Source organism: Anolis sagrei, chromosome X (genome assembly GCF_037176765.1).
Source record: "Anolis sagrei isolate rAnoSag1 chromosome X, rAnoSag1.mat, whole genome shotgun sequence".
In the NCBI taxonomy this organism is placed as follows: Eukaryota; Metazoa; Chordata; class Lepidosauria; order Squamata; family Dactyloidae; genus Anolis; species Anolis sagrei.
The window spans coordinates 26358881-26383446 of record NC_090034.1 but is presented as its reverse complement, the minus strand read 5'-3'; the positions used below and the strand labels follow the sequence as shown (position 1 = coordinate 26383446).

The 24566-nt window shown below is 43.9% G+C and overlaps 1 protein-coding gene across 1 annotated transcript in view; it reads left to right on the top strand.

Annotated features, from left to right (window-relative positions):
- The first annotated feature begins 23562 nt into the window (after positions 1-23562).
- The window catches only part of FBXL16 (F-box and leucine rich repeat protein 16), a 76031-nt gene continuing 75027 nt past the window's right edge, over positions 23563-24566 (top strand). Inside the window, exon 1 of the mRNA XM_067461071.1 lies at positions 23563-24328. The gene's annotated coding sequence lies outside the window, so the exon portion shown is untranslated. The remainder of the gene's footprint in view (positions 24329-24566) is intronic.

Below are 24566 nucleotides of genomic sequence, written 5' to 3'. Positions count from 1 at the left end.
ATATGGCTGCGTGGAAGAGCCCACTGCTATGTAATCCCATTTGTATGGCTGTGTTGAAGGAGGGCTCATATAATCGAGTTCAAATAAATTAATATGGATTATCCAATGTGATAATATGGATTATATGGCAGGGTAGATGTGACCTAATGTTGGACCTACACTGCCCTATATTCCAGAATGTGAACCCGGATAGCCTGCCATATAATCTAGTTCAAAGCAGATAACCATTGCTTTCCATGGTTTTTTTTAATCCTTCCCTGGTGCCTCACCAAACTGCAACTCGCACACGCAGGATCCCATTGCATGAAGCTGTGGCAGTTAAAGCGGTGTCAACATGCATTAATTCCACAGTGTAGACACACACACACACACACCCTCCATTGCTTTCCAGCCACATGTCGCTTTCTGTCACAGCCATTTCTGATCTTGACTGTCTTTGACAGGCTGGCGCAACATTTGACCGCGAGGCAAGAGAGACCCCCTCATGTGTAGGACTGTCTCCCATAAGCTATGATATATGTTTATTTATATCTATCTCGCTGTCTATATATAAAGAGAGAATGTGTTTCATAAGCAGAAAAGAAAAGAAAAGAAAGGAGGAGGAAATGCTTCTAATGGCCCAGAAGGTTTGGCAAATGGCCCACATTTTGAGTTGGACTTAAATAAACAGGCTGTCTGTAAATAAATGGTTGACAAAACTGCTAAATTTTGCAGAATTTGATAAACTAACTTGTCTTCTTAAAAATAAAAAAATACAATGTTTTCAAAATAATTAGAAGCCTTTTGCACAACATATAGGTAGCACTAGGGGTGTGCAAAATTATGTTTTTAATTCATTTTTAGGATCAAATTTGTTAGATTTGTGCATACAGATCAATATTAGAAATATGCAGGAAAGGTGGGGGTGATTTATAAATCGAAACACGCCAATCATTTTACTTAAGATTCTATAACAATTAGATGCCTCCCAAGGTCACTTTAATTTTTAGTATAAGCATTAAGCAACTTTGGTAAAGCTAAGGAGATTGCTGTTATCGCTTTTTTTGGGGGGGGGGGTCTAAACTTTAAAAAATCCCCCAAAATCTGTAGATGTCTGAATCTGGTGGCTTGCATATAAATAGTTATGATCTAATAATTGATGAACTCCAGGCCTGGAAATACCTATGACCACCACACCACACAAGAGACCAGGAATATAAGCAAACAGTTTATTGTAAGTAACACATAAAAAGCATATAAAAATCAGGAATAAGAAAGGATGATATATAATCCAAAAAGGTCTAGCAGCTGGTGATAACCGAACTATAATCCAAATGTCTCATAAAGTTCCAAAGGTGACAAAGGCCAGGAACAGTTAGAAATCAACTACCGTCCGGTCAGCCTCACGTCGATACCAGGCAAGATTCTGGAAAAGATTGTTAAGGAAGTGGTCTGCAAACACTTAGAAACAAATGCGGTCATTGCTAATAGTCAACATGGATTTATCAAAAACAAGTCATGCCAGACTAATCTGATCTCTTTTTTCGATAGAGTTACAAGCTGGGTAGATGCGGGGAATGCCGTGGATGTAGCGTACCTGGATTTCAGTAAGGCCTTCGACAAGGTCCCCCATGACCTTCTGGCAAGGAAACTAGTCCAATGTGGGCTAGGCAAAACTACGGTGAGGTGGATCTGTAATTGGTTAAATGGATGAACCCAGAGGGTGCTCACCAATGCTTCCTCTTCATCTTGGAAAGAAGTGACAAGTGGAGTGCCGCAGGGTTTTGTCCTGGGCCCGGTCCTGTTCAACATCTTTATTAATGACTTAGATGAAGGGTTAGAAGGCAGGATCATCAAGTTTGCAGACGACACCAAATTGGGAGGCATAGCCAATACTCCAGAGGACAGGAGCAGGATTCAAAACGATCTTGACAGATTAGAGAGATGGGCCAAAACTAGCAAAATGAAGTTCAACAGTGACAAATGCAAGATACTCCACTTTGGCAGGAAAAACAAAATGCAAAGATACAGAATGGGGGACGCCTGGCTTGAGAGCAGTAGGTGTGAAAAAGATCTTGGAGTCCTCGTGGACAACAAGTTAAACATGAGCCAACAATGTGATGTGGCGGCAAAAAAAAGCCAATGGGATTTTGGCCTGCATCAATAGGAGCATAGTGTCTAGATCTAGGGAAGTAATGCTACCCCTCTATTCTGTTTTGGTTAGACCACATCTGGAATATTGTGTCCAATTCTGGGCACCACAATTCAAGAGAGATATTGACAAGCTGGAATGTGTCCAGAGGAGAGCGACTAAAATGATAAAAGGTCTGGAGAACAAGCCCTATGAGGAGCGGCTTAAGGAGCTGGGCATGTTTAGCCGGAAGAAGAGAAGGCTGAGAGGGGATATGATAGCCATGTATAAATATGTGAGAGGAAGCCACAGGGAGGAGGGAGCAAGCTTGTTTTCTGCTTCCCTGGAGACTAGGATGCGGAACAATGGCTTCAAACTACAAGAGAGGAGATTCCATCTGAACATGAGGAAGAACTTCCTTACTGTGAGAGCCGTTCAGCAGTGGAACTCTCTGCCCCGGAGTGTGTTGGAGGCTCCTTCTTTGGAAGCTTTTAAACAGAGGCTGGATGGCCATCTGTCAGGGGTGATTTGAATGCAATATTCCTGCTTCTTGGCAGGGGGTTGGACTGGATGGCCCATGAGGTCTCTTCCAACTCTTTGATTCTATGATTCTATGAAATCACAGGTACAGCATAAGTCCACAAGCACAAAGGTATAACTAGTGAAAACTTGAACAGGAATACATGAACAGGACCATAGAAAACTTCCAGGATATATTAAATCCAAAACCAGGAACCAGGAACCAGCTTCTCAATCCAACGCAGCATTGTCTGAACTAAAGTAAACAACTTGTTGTTTAATAGACACCCATGGAAGCATTACGTATCCCGTGAATTTTCTCCACAACTTTCCCATGTAATCTCTCTGTCTGACGTAATCTATTTTCAGCTCTGATTTGTAAACAAAGACTTTTGTTGATCTCAGGTGGTTTCTCCTGGGAACCCTCCTTATAACTCAGCTCTTCATTCGATTCTTTATCTGCTGTTGCTACTTCTGACTCCTCAGATTGGCCTTGAAGCCCTGTACTTTCCAAGCTAGATTTCTCACAGAGAGAACCATCATTTCCCAACATTAAATCCCCAAATTTGAGGACCCATCATTTTGTGCCACAGGAAAGCTCACAATCTTCTCTAAATCATCAATTAAACCATCAGCCTCTGGCTGATCGACAACAATAATTATAATCATAATCATTAAAAAATTAATGGGGCACATGGACTGTGCTAAACAAAGGTCTTTTAGATTGGCTCTACACTGCCATAGAATGCATTTTGATGCCGTTAAACAGCATTCGATGAAGCTACACTGACCATATAATGCAATTATACGGCAGCATATATGGGGCCCAGGAAGAAGGTGGAAGGTTCGGGTGTGGAAATCAATGATAAAAAAATGCATCCAAAAGCAGCTTTAATGCGTGAGATACAGATGAGCCCAAATCACTATTTTTAATACTTTTAAGACTTACTGGTAATACTATTAAGTCTCCTTTTGCAATGTTAATAGCCAGATTCAAGAAATTAACAAACACAGCTGAAGGATCAAGAGAGATGTTGACTGGCTAGAATGTGTCCAGAGGAGGGCGACTAAAATGATCAAGGGTCTGGAGAACAAGCCCTATGAGGAGCGGCTGAAAGAGCTGGTCATGTTTAGCCTGCAGAAGAGAAGGCTGAGAAGAGACATGAGGGGAAGTCATAGGGAGGATGGAGCAGGCTTGTTTTCTGCTGCCCTGGAGACTTACTTACTTACTTACTTACTTAGGCAATCCCTCGTTGGACGAGTAAGATGGTCTTCCTTGATGACTATTTTTGTGGGTTTGTAGGTGGCTGTGGAGCCCTATTCTTGATCCGCATCTTCTCCCACAGTGATTGGTTTCCAGGTGGAAGGCGGTCCCGGTCGGGGTTGGCATGATGCGCCTTCCTCTTGGCACGTTTCTCTCTTTCACCCTCCACTCGTGCCTCCTCGAATTCTGCAGCACTGCTGGTCACAGCTGACCTCTAGCTGGAGCGGTCAAGGGCCAGGGCTTCCCAGTTCTCAGTGTCTATGCCAGAGTTTTTAAGGTTGGCTTTGAGGCCATCTTTAAATCTCTTTTCCTGTCCACCAACATTCTGTTTTCTGTTCTTAAGTTCAGAGTAGAGCAACTGCTTTGGGAGACAGTGGTCAGGCATCTGGACAACGTGGCCGGCCCAGCGGAGTTGATGGTGGAGGACCATCGCTTCAATGCTGGTGGTCTTTGCTTCTTCCAGCATGCTGACGTTTGTCTGCTTGTCTTCCCAAGAGATTTGCAGGATTTTCCGGAGGCAGCGCTGATGGAATCGTTCCAGGAGTTGCATGTGATGTCTGTAGACAGTCCACGTTTCTCAGGCATATAGCAGGGTTGGGAGGACAATAGCTTTATAGACAAGCACCTTGGTATCCCTACGGATGTCCCGGTCCTCAAACACTCTCTGCTTCATTCGGGAAAATGCTGCACTCGCAGAGCTCAGGCGGTGTTGTATTTCGGTGTCGATGTTGACTTTGGTGGAAAGGTGGCTGCCAAGGTAGCGGAAATGGTTAACATTTTCTAATGTTACACCATTAAGTTGTATCTCTGGCATTGGGGAGGGGATGGCTGGTGACTGCTGGAACAGCACTTTGGTTTTCTCGATGTTCAGTGACAGGCCAAGCTTCGTGTATGCTTCTGCGAAGGTGTTTAGAGTGGCTTGTAGATCTTCTTCTGAATGCGCACAGACGACATTGTCATCAGCATACTGGAGCTCTATAACAGATGTTGTTGTAACCTTGGTTTTGGCTTTCAGTCTGCTGAGGTTAAACAGCTTGCCATCTGTCCGATAGATAATTTCCACTCCATTGGGAAGCTTCCTGTCAACAAGGTGAAGTATCATAGCAATGAAGATGGAGAATAAAGTTGGGGCAATAACACATCCCTGTTTGACACCCGATTCCACCTTAAATGGGTCACTTTGGGAGCCATTGCTGTCCAAGACTGATGTCATCATGTCATCATGGAGGAGCCGCAGGAGGTTCACAAATTTGCTTGGGCACCCAATTTTTTTTGGAGGATGGTCCAGAGAGCGCTGCGATTCACTGTGTCGAATGCCTTTGCAAGGTCGATGAATGCCATGTACAGAGGTTGATTTTGTTCCCTGCATTTTTCTTGGAACTGTCGTGCAGTGAAGATCATGTCCACGGTTCCTCTGGAGGGGCGGAAGCCGTTCTGGGATTCTGTTATTCTTTTGTTGCCATCAGCCAACAAAAGAATAACAAAGCCAGCGGACCGGATGGGATCCCTGCTGAAATCTTTAAAGAGGGAGGACCTGAGCTGACACAACAACTCCACCAGCTCATAGAAAAAGTGTGGGTGACCGAGAAAATCCCAGCAGATTTCAAGGATGCCACCATCATCACCCTCTTCAAAAAAGGGGAAAGAACAGACTGCTGAAACTATCGAGGTATCTCCCTTCTAACCTCCGCTGGGAAAATCCTCGCAAGAATCCTTGCAAACCACTTTCTGGCCCTCTCAGAAGACACCCTCCCTGCCCTGGAGACTAGGACGCAATTGTTGGGGTTCAGCCTGATCTGTGTGAACCTGAACCTGATTCTCTGATAATATTTCCAACTGAGCAAGTCACTGAACATGTAGTTTTCCCTGACAATGTGGAAACTGGAGTTGATGCTGAGTTCAGCGGCGGGGAAAGAGAAACTGAACAGCTGGATGAAAATGTTTTGGAATCCAGCCGAGATAGCTCTCCACCTGGGTTTTTTAATGAGGACCGAAGGGAACAGATAACGAGAGACAGAAGTGATTCACAGTTCCTACGAAGGTAAATAGATTACAGGAGAAACAGGCTCAGGCTTCAAAGTCAAGGGGCATTTCAAGGAATAGTTTCTTTGGTATAAGGGGCCGCCTGCCGGGGATCTCTTTAGATCAAGCAACGTTTGAGACTGTGGCTGTGCCTTGGCAGAATTCCTGTGTTCCATGGCCGGTAATCCCAGAGGCTTCTAGTTTTCAAGTTCATGGTTAGCAAGAGGCTAACAGGTTCCTGGTTCTTGTATTGTGGCTTTTGGAATTTTGCTCAAGTTCAGAGATTTTCCTGACTGCTGTGTTTCTCTTGTGGCTTTTTGACTTTGCATTTACCTTTCTTTTGTCACCAATTTTTCATCAATAAACAAGGATTGTTTTTCCCACAGTCCAGTGTGGTGGATTTAATCTTATGGTCTCGTTTCTTGATCTGGGATGCAACAGCAATGGAAAAATGGCTTCAAACTATAGGAAAGAATGGAGATTCCACCTGAACATGAGAAAGAACTTCCTAACTCTAAGGAGAGCTGTTCAGCAGTGGAACTCTCTGCCACGGACTGTGATGAAGGCTCCTTCATTGGGGGCTTTGAAAAAGAGGCTGGATGGCCATCTGTGCTTTGAATGTGATTTCCCCACTTTTTTGCAGAAAGGAGTTGGACTGGATGGTCCATGAGGTCTCTTCGAACTCTAGGATTCTATTATTATATGACTCCACAGCACAGTAACTACTTTCCTAAATTATTGAACTGTATTAAAGTTAATAAATCCACATTCCATCTCTCTGCCAATTATCATCATCATCATCATCATCATCATCATCATCATCCCTGGCATTTAGAATTGCAATTAGAAACCCAAAATATAACTATGAAAATGGATAAAATGGATAAAAAGCAAATCAAAAACAAATGGAACAACAGCTGTATTAGCTAGATGTCAAAGGCCAATATGAATTCGCATGCCAGTGGAAAGGCAGCAGAGGCCCCTTCCACATTGCCATATAATCTAGATCAGGGGTCCACAAACTTTTTAAGCAGAAGACCAGGTCACAGTCCCTCAAACTGTTGGAGGGCCGGATTATAATTTGAAAAATAAAACATGAATTCCTGTGCACACTGCACATATCTTATTTGTAGTGTAAAAAACACTTAAAAACAATAAAATAATTAAAATGAGGAACAATGTTAACAAATATAAACTTATTAGTATTTCAATGGGAAATGTGGACCTGCTTTTGGCTGATGAGATAGGATTGCTGTTGTTGTTATGTGCTTTCAAGTCGTTTCCGATTTAGGTTGACCCTGAGCGAGGGCCGGGTAAAAGACCTTGGAGGACCGCATCCGGCCCCCGGGCCTTAGTTTGAGGACCCCTGATCTAGATTATCAAAGTACATTGTTTGGGTCCTCTTTTTTCCCTTCTTGAAGATCAGGACATTTACCCTCCTACAGTCTGATGTGACCTCTCCTGTTCTCCAAGAATTCTCAAAGATAATTTACTCTGTGGTTACTCTATGTTTTCAGTCCAACACATCTGCCTCCAGTCTTTCACTTTCTCTTTTGTGTTTTTCCTCCTTCCCTCTGTCATTCTTGCTTCTTCCTCTGTTCCTGTGAATTCTGCAGCATTTCTCAAAGGAAAGTCACATGGCCCATTGCCACCACTGATGCGAGCGATCCTTCCTTCTCCCACTTCTCCCGTTGCTCAGAGTGAGTCAGAACACACCTAGCTAGTTATGAGTAACAGGCCTAAAACCTACTTGAAAATGTATTGAATTGCGCCCTTGTTTTGTTATTGCTGGTTGCCTTAAAAGCCATATCCAATTTATGGCAACGGGAAGACAGTGGTTCATTTATCACAAGGTTTTTTGCAGTTGAGATCATGTGGTTTTCCCAATTGTTAGACACTCAAACCATGATGCCATGCTGGATCTCTTCTGGGGAGGCAAGCAGACCCTGGTGATTTTGTTAATGAGATTTGTTTTTCGAGGTGCATTCTCACACTTGAGATTCCTCCCTATGAAAGACTAGAGTTCTCAAGCCAGAATTGTTACTACTGCTACTGCTACTGCTGCTGCTGCTACTACTACTACTACTACTATTACCTTGGTAATATGATCAAAGTCTGGTTACAATGGGAGAGCCTGTTATAAAGCATAAAAATCTAGACATCAACCACAGTTGGACAAAAAATGCCCTTCAAGTAAAAAGAAATCAACACCAGGTCTAACGAATGTGGTTCTTTCTTTTCTTTCTCATACACCTTCTCTCTTTCTCTTCCTTTTCTTCCTCCCTTGTTTTCCCTCATACACCTTCCCTTCTCTTCTCTCTTTCCTCTTTCTTCCTTCTCTTCTCTTGACTTCTTTCTCTTTCCTTTCTCTTCCCTTCTTCTGTCCTTTTTTTCTTTCTTCCTTCCCTTTCCCTTCCTATTTCCTTTCTCTGTTCTTATTTTCCTTCCTACCTTCCTTTTCCTTCTTTTTCTTTCTTTCTCTTTCATTCTTTCCTTCCTTCCCCTCATACACAGGTCATCCTCTTCGCTCCCTTTCATTCCCAGTCTTGTGACAGAGGACCACTTCACCTAGCAAAAGCTAATCCGCTTAATTACTTTTCTTTTCATTAGGTCTGGGTCTGAAAGGGGTAATTCTTTTAATTCTAACTTCGCAGTGATTTCAACATGGATAGTGCGCTATGTGCGCTAAGTTTGGCACAGCTCCATCAAGCCTTTGTCGTACAAACCGACAACTAACCAGGATACATACATGCTTTGACACACACACACCACATACAAGGTTAGGAACCTAGCACTGCCCAAGTTTGCATTTTGTTATGGTATGTGAGTGTTATGATTTCGGGAGTGGTTCTATCACCAGACTGAAACACAAAGCAGTACTTTCTCTGTCCCTTGGGGAGTGAGTACATCCTGGAGATACAGGTCTCCCCATGGTAACCCTCCAGTAGGGGGACACCTGGCTCTTTCTCACAGCCTTCTAGTGGCCTCTTGGGGGGTAACTACAATTCCTATCATCCCATGTCAATCCCACTAAGGCTTGCTAGTTTTAAAAGTTGTTCACAATGGGCATGTGTGCCAAGTTTGGTCCAGATCCATCAAGCAATTTAAGAGTACATCCTTATACATAAATACATGCATTTGTACATACTTTGAAATATATTTTGACTTTGATTTAGATTAGGCATGGGCCAACTTGGGCCCTCTAGGTGTTTTGGACTTCAACTCCCACCATTCCTAACACCCTACCAGCTGTTAGGAATGGTGTGAGTTGAAGTCCAAAACACCTGGAGGGCTCAAGCTGGCCCATGCTTGATTTAGATAGATGGATGGATGGATGGAGAGAGAGAGAGAGAGAGAGAGAGAAGAGAGAGAGGTGCACATGCTTTGAGAACTCCAGCAAAAAAGATGAGCATGCCCATATCTTTCAATATAGGCTTCTCTTCTCCCTTGCATAGCCATTTCTCCTCAAGGCCAAGAGCCAGGACAAATGCAGCTAAGCCCTTTATGCTTCCAGTTGCTCTTTGGATGAACCTCCGAAACCACCTCTTGGCTCGAAATATTAAAACAGCACACAAAACAGAAACAAAACACACAAACAAAAGCCAGGAGGAACCACGCTGCCGCCGTTCCTCTCCCAAGCATCTCCTCCTCAAGCTGTCTATTGATTTGCAGCTAGGCTAAAAATAACTTTAAACTCTTCGTCCAGAGCTATGGGGGGGAGGAGGAGGAGGGGAAAAATGCCTCCATCCTATCGCTAGGACACCATGGTTACTAGGAGGCAGGAATTGCTAGGCGACGCCGGTTGCCGTGGCGACAGCTGGGATCCTGAGTCATCTGCAGTGCAGTCTATCTTGGGCAAGTGCTGGCCAAACCTGCGATGGATGGATGGATGGATGAATGGAACCCCCGCTGGGAGATTTTGCAGTCACAAAATGGGGTTTTTGTTTTGTTTCCGGCTGCCGAGGGCGGTGGATTTGGTCAGGGTGGAATTGGACTTTCAAATATAATTTTAAAATACTGTACAGCCAAGGGCATTTGATTTATTTTTCATCACTCTAATACACACACACACACACACACACACAATCATCATAACAACAATAATAATAACAAGTCTGGTTGCAACTAGCTGCAAACACAAGATAAGGGATCTGGTTGCATTTTCTAAAAAGTGTGAGGATGCAGAAAGGCAATATTATCAAGTGAATCTTACATTGCAGAATTGATGCAGTTTGTATATAATAACTATATATATATATATATATATATATATATATATATATATATAATGACAATAATAAGAACAGGCCTGGTTATAACTAGCCACAAATGCAATCATAAAAGACCTGGTTGCATTTTCTGAAAAGTATAGGGATGCAGAAAGGAGATATTACCAAGTGCATCTTACATTGCAGAATTAATGCCATTTGAATTTAACAACAACAACGACAACAGGCCTGCTTGTAACTAGCCACAAACACAACCATTAAGGGACCTGGTTGCATTTTCCAAAAAGTGTAGGGATGCAGAAAGGAGATATTATCAAGTGCATCTTACACTGTAGAATTAATGCAGTTTGATGCCACTTCAATTGCCATTGCTGGATGTTGTAGTTTTGCAAGGCCTTCACCGCTACTTATGATGCTGGTGCATCACCAAACGACAGCTCTCACGATTCCATAGCATTGCGCCATGGCAGTTAAAGTGAACTCAAACAGCAATCATTCTCCAGCTGAGATGCACCCACTGAGGCATGGAAGGGGCACATTGCAGAGGCCACCATAGGCAGAACTTGGGGAGATTACTCCTTAGACTACCACCCCTATAATCCTCTACTCAACAGTGGCAGGGTTGGTTGGGGGTTCTGGGAGTAGGAGTCCAAATTTGCAAGTAATTTGCTCTCTGAACTTGGGAGGGTTGCCACAATGAAAATGGCAGAGGGCCACTGTGGCCCCATCTACATTGCCATATAATTCAGTGTCAACTATAGATGTAGAGAAGATGGAATTTGTGCAACTGGGTAACAAGCAACATCAGCCATTTTTTGTGTGTGTCAAGAGTGACTTGAGAAACTGCAAGTCGCTGCTGTTGTGAGAGAATTGGCAGTGTGCAAGGATGTTGCCCAGGGGATGCCCCGATGTTTTTTGATGTTTTACCATCCTTGTGGGAGGCTTCTCTCACGTCCCCGCATGGGGAGCTGAAGCTGACAGAGGGAGCTCATCCGGGCTCTCAACAGATTTGAACCTCTGACCTGTCCGTCCTCAGCCCTGCTGGCTCAAGGCTTTAACCCATTGCACCACCGGGGGCTCCTATCGGCTAAAATGAAAACAGTAGATTGAATCGTAATTATTAACTGTACTTTAAAAATATAGGAGGGTTCGGTTTGGGGTTTTTTTGTTGCCAAGTTAGTCGCACATATACTGTATTTATGTTTCTAAAATAAAAAGTCAGTCTTTCAAAAGTGCTCTTATTGCATTTCTCCATGTAGCAAAAAATATACCGTGTAGGAACATGCAATGTGAAAAGCATGAATCAGTGAAGACATTGAATACATAAATGATGGCTGCCTCTATACTGTCAAATGGATGCAGTCTGACCCTGCTTTAACCACCATGGTTAAACCACCAGCTTTAGCCTGCTCCACCAAAGAGTACTAGTGCTTTGACAACTACAACTCCCGGGGACCCCATAGCATTGAGTCACGGTGGCTCAAATGGGGTCAAAGTAATGACTCCATTTGGCTAATGTGTAATATGCTTTGATGGAGATCTTAAGGGATCAAACCCTATCGTTTTACAAACTAAACTAGATCCTGGGATTTTTAAACTGTTCTAAATTGCACTATATTTTATAATTATTTTATTATAGTTGCCATTTTTTTAGTTATATGTACAATGTTTTGTGTTTGGCTTGTTTATTTTATTGTTACTGAGTTATTTTTGTTAGTGTCTATATTTATTATTATTTATTTCTATTTTCTTTGTTGTAAGCTGCTCTGAGTCCCTTCGGGGAAAGGGAGCAGGATATAAATAAAGCATTATTATTATTATTATTATTATTATTATTATTATTATTATTATTAAAACTGCATTCATTCAACAGTGTGGATGCACCCATTTGGCTACTTGGGATTCAGCATCATCCTCCAAGGATGTTGCTGGCTGGCGGGATAGAATGATAAAAACATGGACCAATAAGCTGAGAGAGAGTTTTTGTCCTAGAGCTGTGACTTTATTGAACTGTTTGGTTTCACACTTATGTGACATGAGAAGTTGTGCAATAGCGATTAAAATGTGGAAGGATGGGTGCTTTCTAATTCTACAGATATAATGTGCATTGGGGATGATGTTTAATTTCATTGCATGGTGATTTACGATGACCATAAAGTGATTCTATTCTATGGCACATGCTGTTTCCTTCGGCCCAAAATACCCCACTAGGGGTGGGCACAGCGCATGAATTCAGGCCACGGCACAGCGGGTGGGAGAAACCATGTGTCATCTGTTGAGGGGACGCCGGAGCCACCAAAACACACGGCAAGGCGCAAGAGAAGAGGTCCTTCCAGCTGCCATTGGGACCAGCAGAGAGTCCCTGGGGCTTGGGATGCGGATGAGAAAAGGCCTGGAAGGGATGGATGGATGGATGGCTGCTTTGCCCATGCCTCCTCCTCCTCCTCCTCCTCTTGGATTATTTAAAAGGCAGGTCAGGTTTCTCAATCTGGCAGGCATTCAAAATGCTGAGGGGGCTGGTGGTGGAGGGGAAGGAGGAGAAGGAGAAGGAGGAGAAGAGAGCGGCTACGGCTCTCAAAATAGAAACAAGTCCTCCCTCCCGCGGTGCTTTTTCTTCCCTTCATCCCTCTCCCTTCACACAAGACTGACTCTCCTCTCCCAACTCTCCCTCAGTTTCCCAAATAGGGCTCTTTTCCAATCTCCAGTCTCCCAGCTTTTCTCAAGATGGATCTCTATTGCCCGTTCAAACATTCTGGACCGGGTTGCGTGTGCATGCATGCATGCATATATATATATATATATATATATATATATATATATATATATATATATATGTCTTCACTTCTCCTGTTGACGTCTCGTCTAGAGATCCCATGACTTTCCTAGGGTTTTCTTAGGAATACTCAGAGGTCGATCTATCTGAAATAGAAGAACATGCAGCACCTGAGATCCTTTGGCACCTGATATTCATTTGGGTTTTGGAAAGAGCTTCCTCTTTGGACTGCCTCTCCCAGAATCCCTCCAGCCGACAAATCCGCAAATGGTCGAATCCATGGATGCTGTGGACCAACTATATCTAGATGCCATACACCAAGACTATTTGGTCCTGTTTACGAGGGACAGATTCGGTTTTCTGGGACTGGACCCCTGAGGATTCACAGCTCCTACATTCCTTTCTGAAGGAGCAATCTTGAGGGGGTTGCTCTAAGAAGGGGATGAATATGCTTGCTTCATGATTATTTACACCTCTCTTTTCTCAGCCTTTTACAGGTTAAATTCTGGGAGCCACAGACCAAAAGGGCACTTTTCCGGAAGCCTTTCAAACAGTCAACTCTTCAGCATTTGGGGGGAAAGGACCAAGATAATATCCCCTGTGTGTACTTGCCTCCAAGTTGCCTGTCAAATGATGGCAGCCCCATGCATTTCTTAGGGTTTTCCTAACCAAGGAATACTAAAAAAAGGCTTTGCCAATTTCATCTTTTGAAAAATGGCCACATTATCACAAACCTAAGCAATGGACAAAGCTGGGAATCTACCCAATATAACAGGGCCTTGGTATTATTCACTATGATTTGGTTCCAGGCCCCCCTGGTAATACCAAAGTGAATATCAAGTCCCATTGGATAGAGTCATATAGCAAACAGTGTCCTTATACAAAATTGCAAAGGTTTGTTTTGGGAATGTTTTCAGAATATTTTTGAGTAATGTATACACAATCCATGGATGCAGTGAGCCAACTATGTTCCAATAACATACGACCAGGGACAGGTCCTGTTTTTTGGGACTACACACTTGATCAATCACGGTTCTCGTTTTGCTTTCTGAAGAAACCATCTCAACGGTGCATATTATTAGGATCCACGTGCTTCTATCATGATATTCAGACATCCCAATTCCTCAGTCTCTTACGTGTTCAATCTGTGATTCGAGCACATAAAGCATCCAAATCACCACAAAAGAAAATAGGACAAATGCACCCTGCTTCTTTTTCTCCAGCCCCATGCAACTCTTCTATTATGTATGCAGAGAGCCTTATCGTCTGGGTAAATTGCAATTGCATTTGGATAATGCCACATTCTGTTGTGGTTTAGTACATAGAGTTGTCACTCTTCTGTTGTTGTTCCATGGGAGACCATTTTAAATGAGATACTTTTGACCAACACCGACACACCAAATATATATATTATTGGCCTTCTTTCCCTCTCTGGTCACACAATGATTTACTACGTGAACATTAAATTGTACCATTGCATTGATTTTGGGTGGCCAGTGAGTGTGTGCAGTTCAACATATGGTTGCTTACCTACTTCTGTTTGGAGATATTTTGTCATCCTTCTGCCCCATTCCCTACACTTTTCCTTCTGACGCCCCTTCCCCAAAAGCCATTCGACACACTATTCCCACTGAGCAGGCTGAATCTCCCTTCCAATATTTTTTGGCAATTTCACAAACTTTTTGTTTTGTTTTGGTGTGTCCCCTGCTGGAAGTGTTGCCAGGTTTCCAAAGTAGCATGACAGCATGGTCGAAAATCACGACTTGCAGGATTGACAGTCAGGAAGGCACTAGTATTCACATGTCTGCGCTGTCATGAAATACCCAACGAAGGAAGGGATTTCAGTTAGCCTTGCCATGTGTTCCTCTGCAAAATGGACACATATTGCCCATATTTAAAAGCTCCATGATGCACATATTTCTACCTCCGAAGGGCTCATATCTTTGGGCAATCTCTTCCGGTCTATCACAGGGAAAGCTTTTCAACCCTCAAATGAAAGAATCCCTTATACCAGCTTTGATTCTCCAGATGCTTTAGCCTTCAACTCCCAGAACTCCTGGCTGTTGGCCAAATCAGTGAGAGCCTTTGGGGGCTGAAGTCCAAAACACTTGGAGGATCAAGATTTGGGTATCACTCCTTTATAATATACAATGCTAGCCAGCCCTATAAGGGACATGCTTGACGGTAATAGGCCCCTGCAGCACTATCTGTTCAGGATGAAAAAATGTGCCTCCCCAAGGAGCATATGGGGGGCACCAGAGGGAGAAAGAGGTCAGTAGGTGTCTTTATTGTGTCCCCTTTCCATATGGTCGGTTCAACTGCAGCTTCACCTTTCTAAAGTGATGCTGTCAAACTCGACTTTGCTTCTTCAATACTCTTCTCTTTTGCAGTCCTGCAGCCAGTCACAGCAGATCCCCAGCTTTCTCCCTCTACTCAAAGGTACATTTCTAATATTCATCTTTTTTCTTTCTTGATAATAAGATTGTGTTCATGATTTGAGACACCGGCTTCCATATATATGACCTGCTGTTTGGGTTGCATATGAGCAATGGCATTCACACTCTCCAAATCTGGAAATGCAAGGAACGGTATCCTTGCACTTAGAAAAGTATACAAAAAGCATATTCAGTTTCATATGCTTTAGGAATGGTCTTCTGGGGACCATCATCCCCTTAGCCCAGTCATCTTTCACACTGCCACTTCCAGATGTGTTGGACTACAACTCCCATCCTGCCCAGGTGGTGAGGACAGTGACCATCATGGAAGTCGTAAAAAGGGCTTTGCGCTATAGAACAAATGCTGTTTGGCATTACTTTCATTAACTGCCCTGGTGCAATGCTATGGAATCCTAGCAATGGTTGTTTTACAAGATCCTTAGCCTTCTCTGTCCAAGAGTGCCAGTGCTTCACCAAACAACATGTCCTACAGCTATATACCATTGAGACTGACAGAGAAAGGGATGTCGAACTGCATTAAATCAACTGTTTAGATACACTCGCAAAGTGGTGCCAAACTTCGTTCATTCTACAGTGTTGATGCACCTATAGAAGCTTGTTGGGCAGGCAAGTCTCACTGCATGGCCAAAAGCTTCAAGTATCGCAAGAAAAGTGTTAGACGGATCAGCTTTTCCCACTTTCCTTCTGGCAGAGGCAGAATATAATCATTAGCAGATCAGATTAATAACCAGCCACAGCTAGAACAGTGACAGCCTGTATTTGTTTATTTAAAAGATGTGTTTATTGAGATTGAGGCTTGGCTCAATAGAGGCATCGACTTGGTGCCGAAAGCAGCCTAAGGAAGTTGCTAGACGAGTTTCTGCAGCAGGGATGTTGCTACTGAGAAGGCCCTGTCCCCAAGCTCATCTCACTTGCTTAGAGTTTAAAAAGAAAACCTTCAAGAAAGGATTTCAGACTTGGATAAGAGTATGCAGAACTCTCCCTAGAATATGAGTCTGTCCGACTTTGGGCTGATTGTGAGAAGGCTGAATCGTCGGAAAGACAAAAAGGCTTGGTGTGACATAAGGCAGCAAGATGACCAGACTCAATCAAGGAAGCTCCTAACATAGGATTGCCATAAGACAGAGCTGACTTGATGGCAGTTAATAACAACCAATGCAGGAGATCTTTCAGGTAACTCAGGGCACTTCCAGACAGTACCAAATCACGGGTTTTACAGCAGGAACAAAAAAAGGGGGGGGGGACCTGAGAGAGGGTCCCCATACAGACCTGTATGTCCCAGGATATGTCAGTTCCTCATTGGTTCTATCATAAAAACATGGGAAAGTTTGTTAAACGTCAAAACTTTGTCGTTGCAAGAGGGACATCATCACCCACCAATTTAACCTAGTTTTTGGTACAAAAACAAAGTTTCTGGAGTAAGAACTACACAACTAAACAGGAAATAATACTTTCATACTAGGAACAGATTTTCTTCATTACTATCATTATTCAGAGGCTGGGTAGCCACCTGTCAGGACAGTTTTGATGGTGTATAACAACAACAACAACTTTACTTATATTCTGCCCTATCTCCCTGAAGGGATTCAGGGTGGATTCCAACAATCAAAAAAGGCAAACATTCAATGCCCCAATAAAACAACAAATACAAACATAATAGCACAAAATAACCCAACAGATAAAAACTATTTATAACATGACATCTATAAATTAAATAAAACATAACCTATCAAAAATTATTTCTATCATAAAACCTAAACATAAAACATCCATGTTAATTTACAGAAGTCAACAAAGGATATGTGAGTTGATTATGTGGCCAGTTGTGCTAACTGGGCAAACATGGTCTGACAAAGCCCAAATACAATAATAGTTTTCAGTCAGAGGTCTAGTAGCGGTCTCTCATCATCTAATCCTTCTCTTCTCGGTATGCTAATGAGCAAAAAAGGTTTTCAATTGTTTTTTGAAGGAGAGAAGGGACGGGGCCATCTTTATTTCTTTAGGGTGGGAGTTCCAAAGGTGGGGGGCAATCACGGAGAAGGCCCTCTTTCTCATTCCCACCAGCCGCACTTGAGATGGGGGTGGGACTGAGAGCAGGGCCTCCTTCACTGACCGCAGTGCTTGAGTTGGTTTATAGGAGGAGATGCAATTAGTCAAATAGCCTGGACCCCAGTCATTTAGGACTTTAAAGGTGATGACCAGCACTTTGTATTTAGCCCAGAAGCAGACCGGAAGCCAGTGGAGCTGCCACAACATGAGAGTGGACCTCTTCCTGTATGGGGCTCCAGTTAGTAATCTAGCTGCTGATCTCTGAACCAGTTGAAGCTTCTGTACTATCTTCAAAGGCAGCCCCACGTAGAGAGCATTGCAGTAGTCCAGGCAGGATGTAACTAGGTCATGGACTATCATGGTCAGATCTGGCGTCTTAAAGTACAGGAGCATCTGGTGCACAAGTTTTAACTGTGCAAAGGCATTCCTGGCTGCTGTTGACACCTAGGTTTCCAGAGTCAGCGGGGAGTCCAGAATTGAGCCCTGAGGGACCCTGCAGGCCACTGGCCAGGGAGTCAAAAAGGAGTCTCGCAGCTCCACCATCTGGGTCCGACCCTCCAAGAAGGACCGGAGCAACTACAAAACAATGCCTTCCAGTCCCATCCCAGAGAGACAACCCAGAAGGATACCATGGTTGATGGTATCAAAAGCCGCTGAGAGGTCCAGGAGAACTAGTAGGGACACATTGCTCTTGTTTAGTTCTCTTCATAGATCATCCACCAACGCCATCTCTGTCCCATAGCCAGGCCTGAAACCAGACTGAGATGGATCCAGATAACCGGTTTCATCCAAGTCATGCAACTAATAAAGTGCTGCATATTCTCCAGCATTTCACAAATGCAGCCTGGCACACGTGTGGCCAAGATGGCAAAATGTGCTAAAGATTGCTGGGACGAGCTGCCAAAGTTTGCTTTTGCCTTAGCTTACAGGGAAGATTGAATGTTTGCCCAGTTGCATGACAAAAAAGCCCAGCTGGGGTGGAAAGGTGGGAAAAAAAAGTGGACGTTGGAGAACTGGAACAATCACATATATGAACAGGTTCAATTTCAAATTATGACAAGTGTAACGAAGGAGAATATGCAAAAGGATACAAAAGAGGAAATAAAAAAACAAATAGACAACATATCTAGAAAAGATAAAGCCAATACAAATATGATAAAGAAATTAAGAGAATTGTGGACATGGCTGAAGATGACAATAGAGCGGAAAATTTGTTTGGGCAATTGGGTGATTGAGAGAATAACATGAGAGTTTTATTTTTCTTTACTTTTTATTATTGTTTGTGTAAAATTGAGTAGTAAAGGTTAATAAGATAAAGGATAAGGAAAATGTTGCGATATAAACAAAATAAATGAAAATATTTAGAAATGCTGGCTACAAAATGTCCTAGATGTACTTGCACCAAACAAAAATAAGTGTGAATACTAACAATAGGATTTACAAATGTTTATACAAAAGGTCTGTGAATATCCGCACCTAACTGAAATAAGTGTAAATACTGCGATGAAAATGTATTAAGAAGCAATGATAATGAAAGGGAAAAAAATTAAAAGGCTGAAGTTCCTATCAGAAATATTAAGTATTAACTGGGTATTTTTATTACAAAAGTGTAAATCAAGCACTAAAAGAGTTAGTAGGCTGAAGCCCGGTTGAGTTAGTGGGCCAAGGCTGGCATTGCCCTGAGGAGAGTGAGTAGGCCGAAGCCTGTTAGTGTTAGTTTGCCTCAGTGAGGGAACTCCTCGGTATGTGTGAGGTAAACATCTGTATGAGAGAAGCCTTGTGTGAGAGAGCTCATGTAAAGCTACTATGAATTTAGGTTCTTGTGGGTTTTTTCGGGCTATAAGGCCATGTTCTAGAGGCATTTCTCCTGATGTTTCGCCTGCATCTATGGCAAGTATCCATATGAAGACCAAGTATCCATACTAGCGAAAGGAGGAAATTTTGCTGTAACCACCACCAGGATCCCAGTAGAAAACATCATTGCCAATGTTGAATCAGCAATTTATCGCCTCCCCGAGGAAGAAGCAGAAGAAGTAAGAGCAGAAACAGCGAGGATCCTGAAAAAGGCAAAACTTCCCTCCAGTAACATTACAAGGAAGGAAAGACAAGCTATCAGAGAACTCAATTCAGATCCGGATGCTTGCCATAGATGCAGGCGAAACGTCAGGAGAAATGCCTCTAGAACATGGCCTTATAGCCCGAAAAAACCCACAAGAACCTAGTGATTCTGGCCATGAAAGCCTTCGACAATACTATGAATTTGTTTATTCGTGTTGTGGAAACCTTGTTATTGTAAATAGTGCAACTATATTATTTTACTACAAAGAAAAGCCTCCTATGGAAGATATAACATTGGTCTGTGTGTTTTCGTTCTTTTTCTTTAACTAGTTTTGCATATTGCCCCCCTCCCCCCCTCCAAAAATGTGTCTGTTGTTGCTTATGATGTTTTCTTATTATTGTTTATGCTGTTTTATGCTATTTTAATATTTTATTGTTCTGCTTTAACTGTATCTTACTTTGGGCATGGCCCATGTAAGCCACCCCAAGTCCCCTCGGGGAGATGGAGGCGGGATAGAAAAATAAAGTTGTTCTTCTTCTTTTAATCACTTTGGGCTGCTGGTACTGGGTCACGCTGCTGCTGAGTTGCTCTGCTATACATTTTTGAGGCGGGTCTTTTGTTATTAAGCCCACACCCAACAGTTCTCTCTTCTGGACCCCCAATAAAGGCATAGTTAAGGTAGAGTATTAATGACTTGGGTGAAGGTTTAGAGGGCATGCTTATCAAGTTTGAAGATGGGATCAAATTGGGAGGTAAAGTATGAAAGCGGATGCATGTAAAGCTACTACAGAAGACAGGATCAGGATTCAAAAGGATCTCAACAGATTAGAGCCGACTGGCCAAAACTAACACAATGAATGTCAACGAGGACAAGTGTAAGATACTATACTTAGACAGAAAAATTGAAATGCAAAGATACAAAATGGGTGACATCTGCCTCGACAACAGTCCATGTGACGCCGACCGCGGCAGAGACCCCCGCTTTCAAATTAGTTTGAACCGCAGCAGGGAGTTCCGCAGTTCCTGGGAGCCAAGTTTGGGACCAACTGATGGAATGTGCCCCAGCAGACAGCTCAAAACTAGGACTGCGCTCAAGCTTCTCTTACTTTCCCTTCCCCTTACTCTGTAACTTATCCCTAATAAAGACACTTGAGTTTTGCAACTTTAAAACTTTTCCGCTTGCTACATTGTGTCCTTTCCTTGCCTGAAACTTCAAAAAAGCATGAAATAAACCCTCTCTCAGGCTCCGGAGAGCCGGGAGCCTGCCGGGGATGCCTTTCTGGCACCCCCGGAACGCCGATCTGCATCCGACAAAACGGTGGATACCGAAACTACCATTTTGAACCCCCGTATCCGCTAAGATTACAAAATGGCGGATCGGCTCCGTTCTAATTTTATATTTTTCTGTAACTAATTCTAAGCCTAACTGCTATCTCATTTTCTTTACTTTGGACCCCTCTGCCCGGGAAATAATTGTTTTGTTTTTAAGAATATTTATTGACGGAAAACAGCTGATTGTCATCTTCGCCGGTTCGGCCGCCGCAGCCAGTTTCCCTCCAATGCCGCTCGCTCCTGCCAAACCCAGCCACCGGGAATTTGTGGCCACGCTTAGACTGCTTGCCACCCCCGATTCTACTGATTTTCCTTGGGATCCGGAGACTCTACATTTTCAATTAAAGAAATCAAATATTTTAATAAAAATAAACTTGGGGTGCGGGATGGAAATGGGGTTTCCTTTATGAACTTTTGCATGAAATAATACTGTATGAGATGAAATCTGTTCCCCTTTCTCCCTTGACTTTTGCCCTACAAAAAGTGACCAGGAACTGTGGAAATGCCCGAGGGAGACCCCTGCCTCCCTCGGAACCCATTTTTGATTGCCTCATAAAGTATAGACAATAGCCATTTCTGATCTCCTTCCTCACCCTCTGAGTTTGTCTGGCAAGATAAGGAAGTCAAGATGGGATATCGGACATTTGCGATTAATTTACAAAGGGCAGCGTTGACCCCGACCCCCCCCCCCGAGGTCCGCTGCCAACCCTGTTGTAATTCCCAACCAAAACTCATCACAAACAGGAAAACCTTTGTTTGGGGAGATCATATCTTGCCAGCCAGAACAAAGCCCCATCTAACAGCTGGCAGGATATCTGTAATCCCATCATCTCCCCATTGTCCGCGACCGTCCCGCCTCCTCGTCCCTGATTGGCCCAGCTCCGGGAGCGAGAGGAGCTCACTAATTGGCCCTCCCGAGGCGGAGAAGCCCGCTGATTGGACCAGAAGCAAGGCGGGCCACCAAGCCTCCTCCCAGCTGTTCAGCTGTCAGCCAATCAGCGCGAAGCCGGCCGGCAAGGGGCGGGCGGGAATTTCGAAATGGTTTTCTTTGTTTTTCCTCTATAAAATGCCTGTAAAATTCTGTAGCAGTATGCTTGTAGTGGAATTATCCCTACACTTGCATCCGATTGCAGCTGAATCACTAATAAATCGCCTCGGTCGCTGAACTTCTTCCGCTTTGGTGAGGATTATTAATTTTAATATCTTTATCGCTGAAATTGGCTTCCGCTGGCCTCACCAAGGTTTTAGGGCCCTTTTGGCGCGGTCCTCAGGGATCTCCTCAGCTGGGGAGACCCTCCACAAAGGAGCTCGATATCACATGTGAGAACAATCTTGGAGTCTTCATGGGGAACAAGTTGAACATGAGCCAAGGGTGTGATGCAGCAGCTCAAAAAGCCAATGGGATTTTGGGCTGTATCTAAATCGAGGGATGTAATGGTGCCTTTGTATTCTGCTTTGGTTAGACGTCACCTAGAATAATGTGTCCAGTTCTGGGGGCCACAGTACAAATGATATTTTGACTATAGATGAAAAGTGTACAGAGGAAGAGGGCGACTAAAAGGATCAAAGGTCTGGAGACCATGGATCCCTCTGAGGATCGTCTTAAAGAGTTGGGTCTGTTTAGCTTACAGAAGAGAAGGTTGGGAGGAGAGATGAGAGCCATGTATCAATATGTGAAAGGGTGTCCTAATGAAGAAGGAACAGGCTTGTTTTCTGCTGCCTTTGACACTAGGACTAGGAGCAATGGGCTCAAATGACAGGAAAGGAGATTCTACCTGAACATGAGGAAGAACTTCCTGACCATACAAGCTGTTCAACAGCGGAACTCTTTGCCTTGGAGTCTGGTGGAGGCTCCTTCCTTTTAAGCAGTGGCTGAATGGCCATCTGTTGGGAATATGTTGATTGTACTTTTCCTGCATTGAAGAAGGGGGTTGGACTAGATAGCCCATGGGAGCTTTTCCATCTCTATTATTCTATGATTCCGTGAGATTAGCCTTTTCCAGTTTCCAGTTGAGCAATCCTTTTGTGAATCAATTTGGCCAAGAAAACCTTATGACAGGATCATGATAAATGGGAAGCGATTCAACTTGATGGCATATGACAACAACCCATATGAAGGATAACAACACATGTCCATTTTGAAAGGATGGGCATGGGGTGTCTTCAGTATTGTTTCTACCATAGAGAAGACTGCAGCTCCCAGGATTTCAGCTATGGCGGTTCAGGTGGTGTCGAACTGCGATAATGCTGCGGTGTAGACTGACCCTTTAAACTCCATTACTTTGGTCTTTGTAGCTGCTGGGAAGGAGCACCTCAGCCTTGGAAGCCTTAGGATCGGAATGTAAATTGGTTTAAGTCCAGGCTGAGCCCTGCTTGTTGATTGGGCTATAAATAGCTTCTTGACAGCCCTATTATAAACCATACACACTAATCCTCCATCCATCATCCTTACTGCTTTTCCCTCGCCCTCCCGCTGTAGCTTGCTTATTGCCCTAATGCAATTCATCTCGGCAGGCTGGCTGGCTTACGGTGTGTTGATGTATGTATATACGTGTGTGAGCATCTCGACTCAATTTCCTCGGCCTACAAAGAAATCATAATAATCCTTGGCCAAAAAAAATAACAATAATAATCAAGCAAGGGGGGAATAGGAAGGGGGGCAAACCAGCAGGTCCTGGTGTTTATCCACACTGGATGGTTGTAATCTCTTTAGGATCCAAGGCAGGAGGAGGAGGCGAGGTACGGGACTCATTGGCCTGCAGTCATGCATTATTGATAATAATGGCCGTGTCTCTTTAACTGGCTTGGCGCTACGACACTTGAGGGTGCGTGAGTGTACAAGCCAGCAAGCGTGTGTGGATTGGATGCATGTGAGTGTGTTTGAAGGCAGGCAGGCAAGCAAGCAGGGAGGCAGAGAGAGAAAAGCCAGAGCCTGCATCCTCCATCCTTTGCTTTTTGGGGATAAGCATAAGCATCCTCTTTTATTTTATTATTATTGTTTTGTAGGAGGGAGCCTCTCCCTTCATCCATCCATTCATTCACTCCGGCTGGGATCTATCCCTGGCCTTTTCCTCCAGGCTCTCCTTCTTCTCCTTTTGAGGCGTCTTTCTTTCAGAGAGCCACCCCAAAGCAGTGGATGCTCTGATGTGCCAGGCAATCTGGAGGAGGCTGCCAAGGAGCAGGAGAGCTGCGAAGGAGAAGAAGCAAGAGAAGGTGGTGCTAAGGAAAGAAAGGAAAGAAGGAAGGAAGGAAAAAGAAGAGGGCCATTGCTGAGCTTGCCCAAGGCTGACATCAGGCTGCATTAATAGCCCAAAAACTGGGGAGCTCGGTGTGCGCTGGTGCGCCTGTGTGGCGCCTCACCCTCCCTCTTGTGTTGTTTACCCATCGCATCAGGGGCCGTCTCCCCACTCCTGGCATCCCTCCATCTTCCAGGTGCGCCTCTGGACATGAAGAGGCCAGCGGTGTGCGCAGAAGGCATGGCGTGAGCTGGGAAGAAGACAACAACGCGGCTGGAGGTAAGCATAAGCAAGCCTTACAAGCCTGCTGCATCCCTGGGAGTGGGCTGCGTGTGTGCATTCTCCTCCCCAGCACAAAGAGGTCCGGCTCCATCCCACCTCCCCAAATTGGGCCTCCCACCCTAAGGGTTATCTCGCATCCGCACCACCGCCCAGGGAGGGCCAATGTGCTGTAATTACATCCCTTTGCAAGGGAGATCACAGCACCGCCACCGTGCTGGTGTTACATAAGGACAAG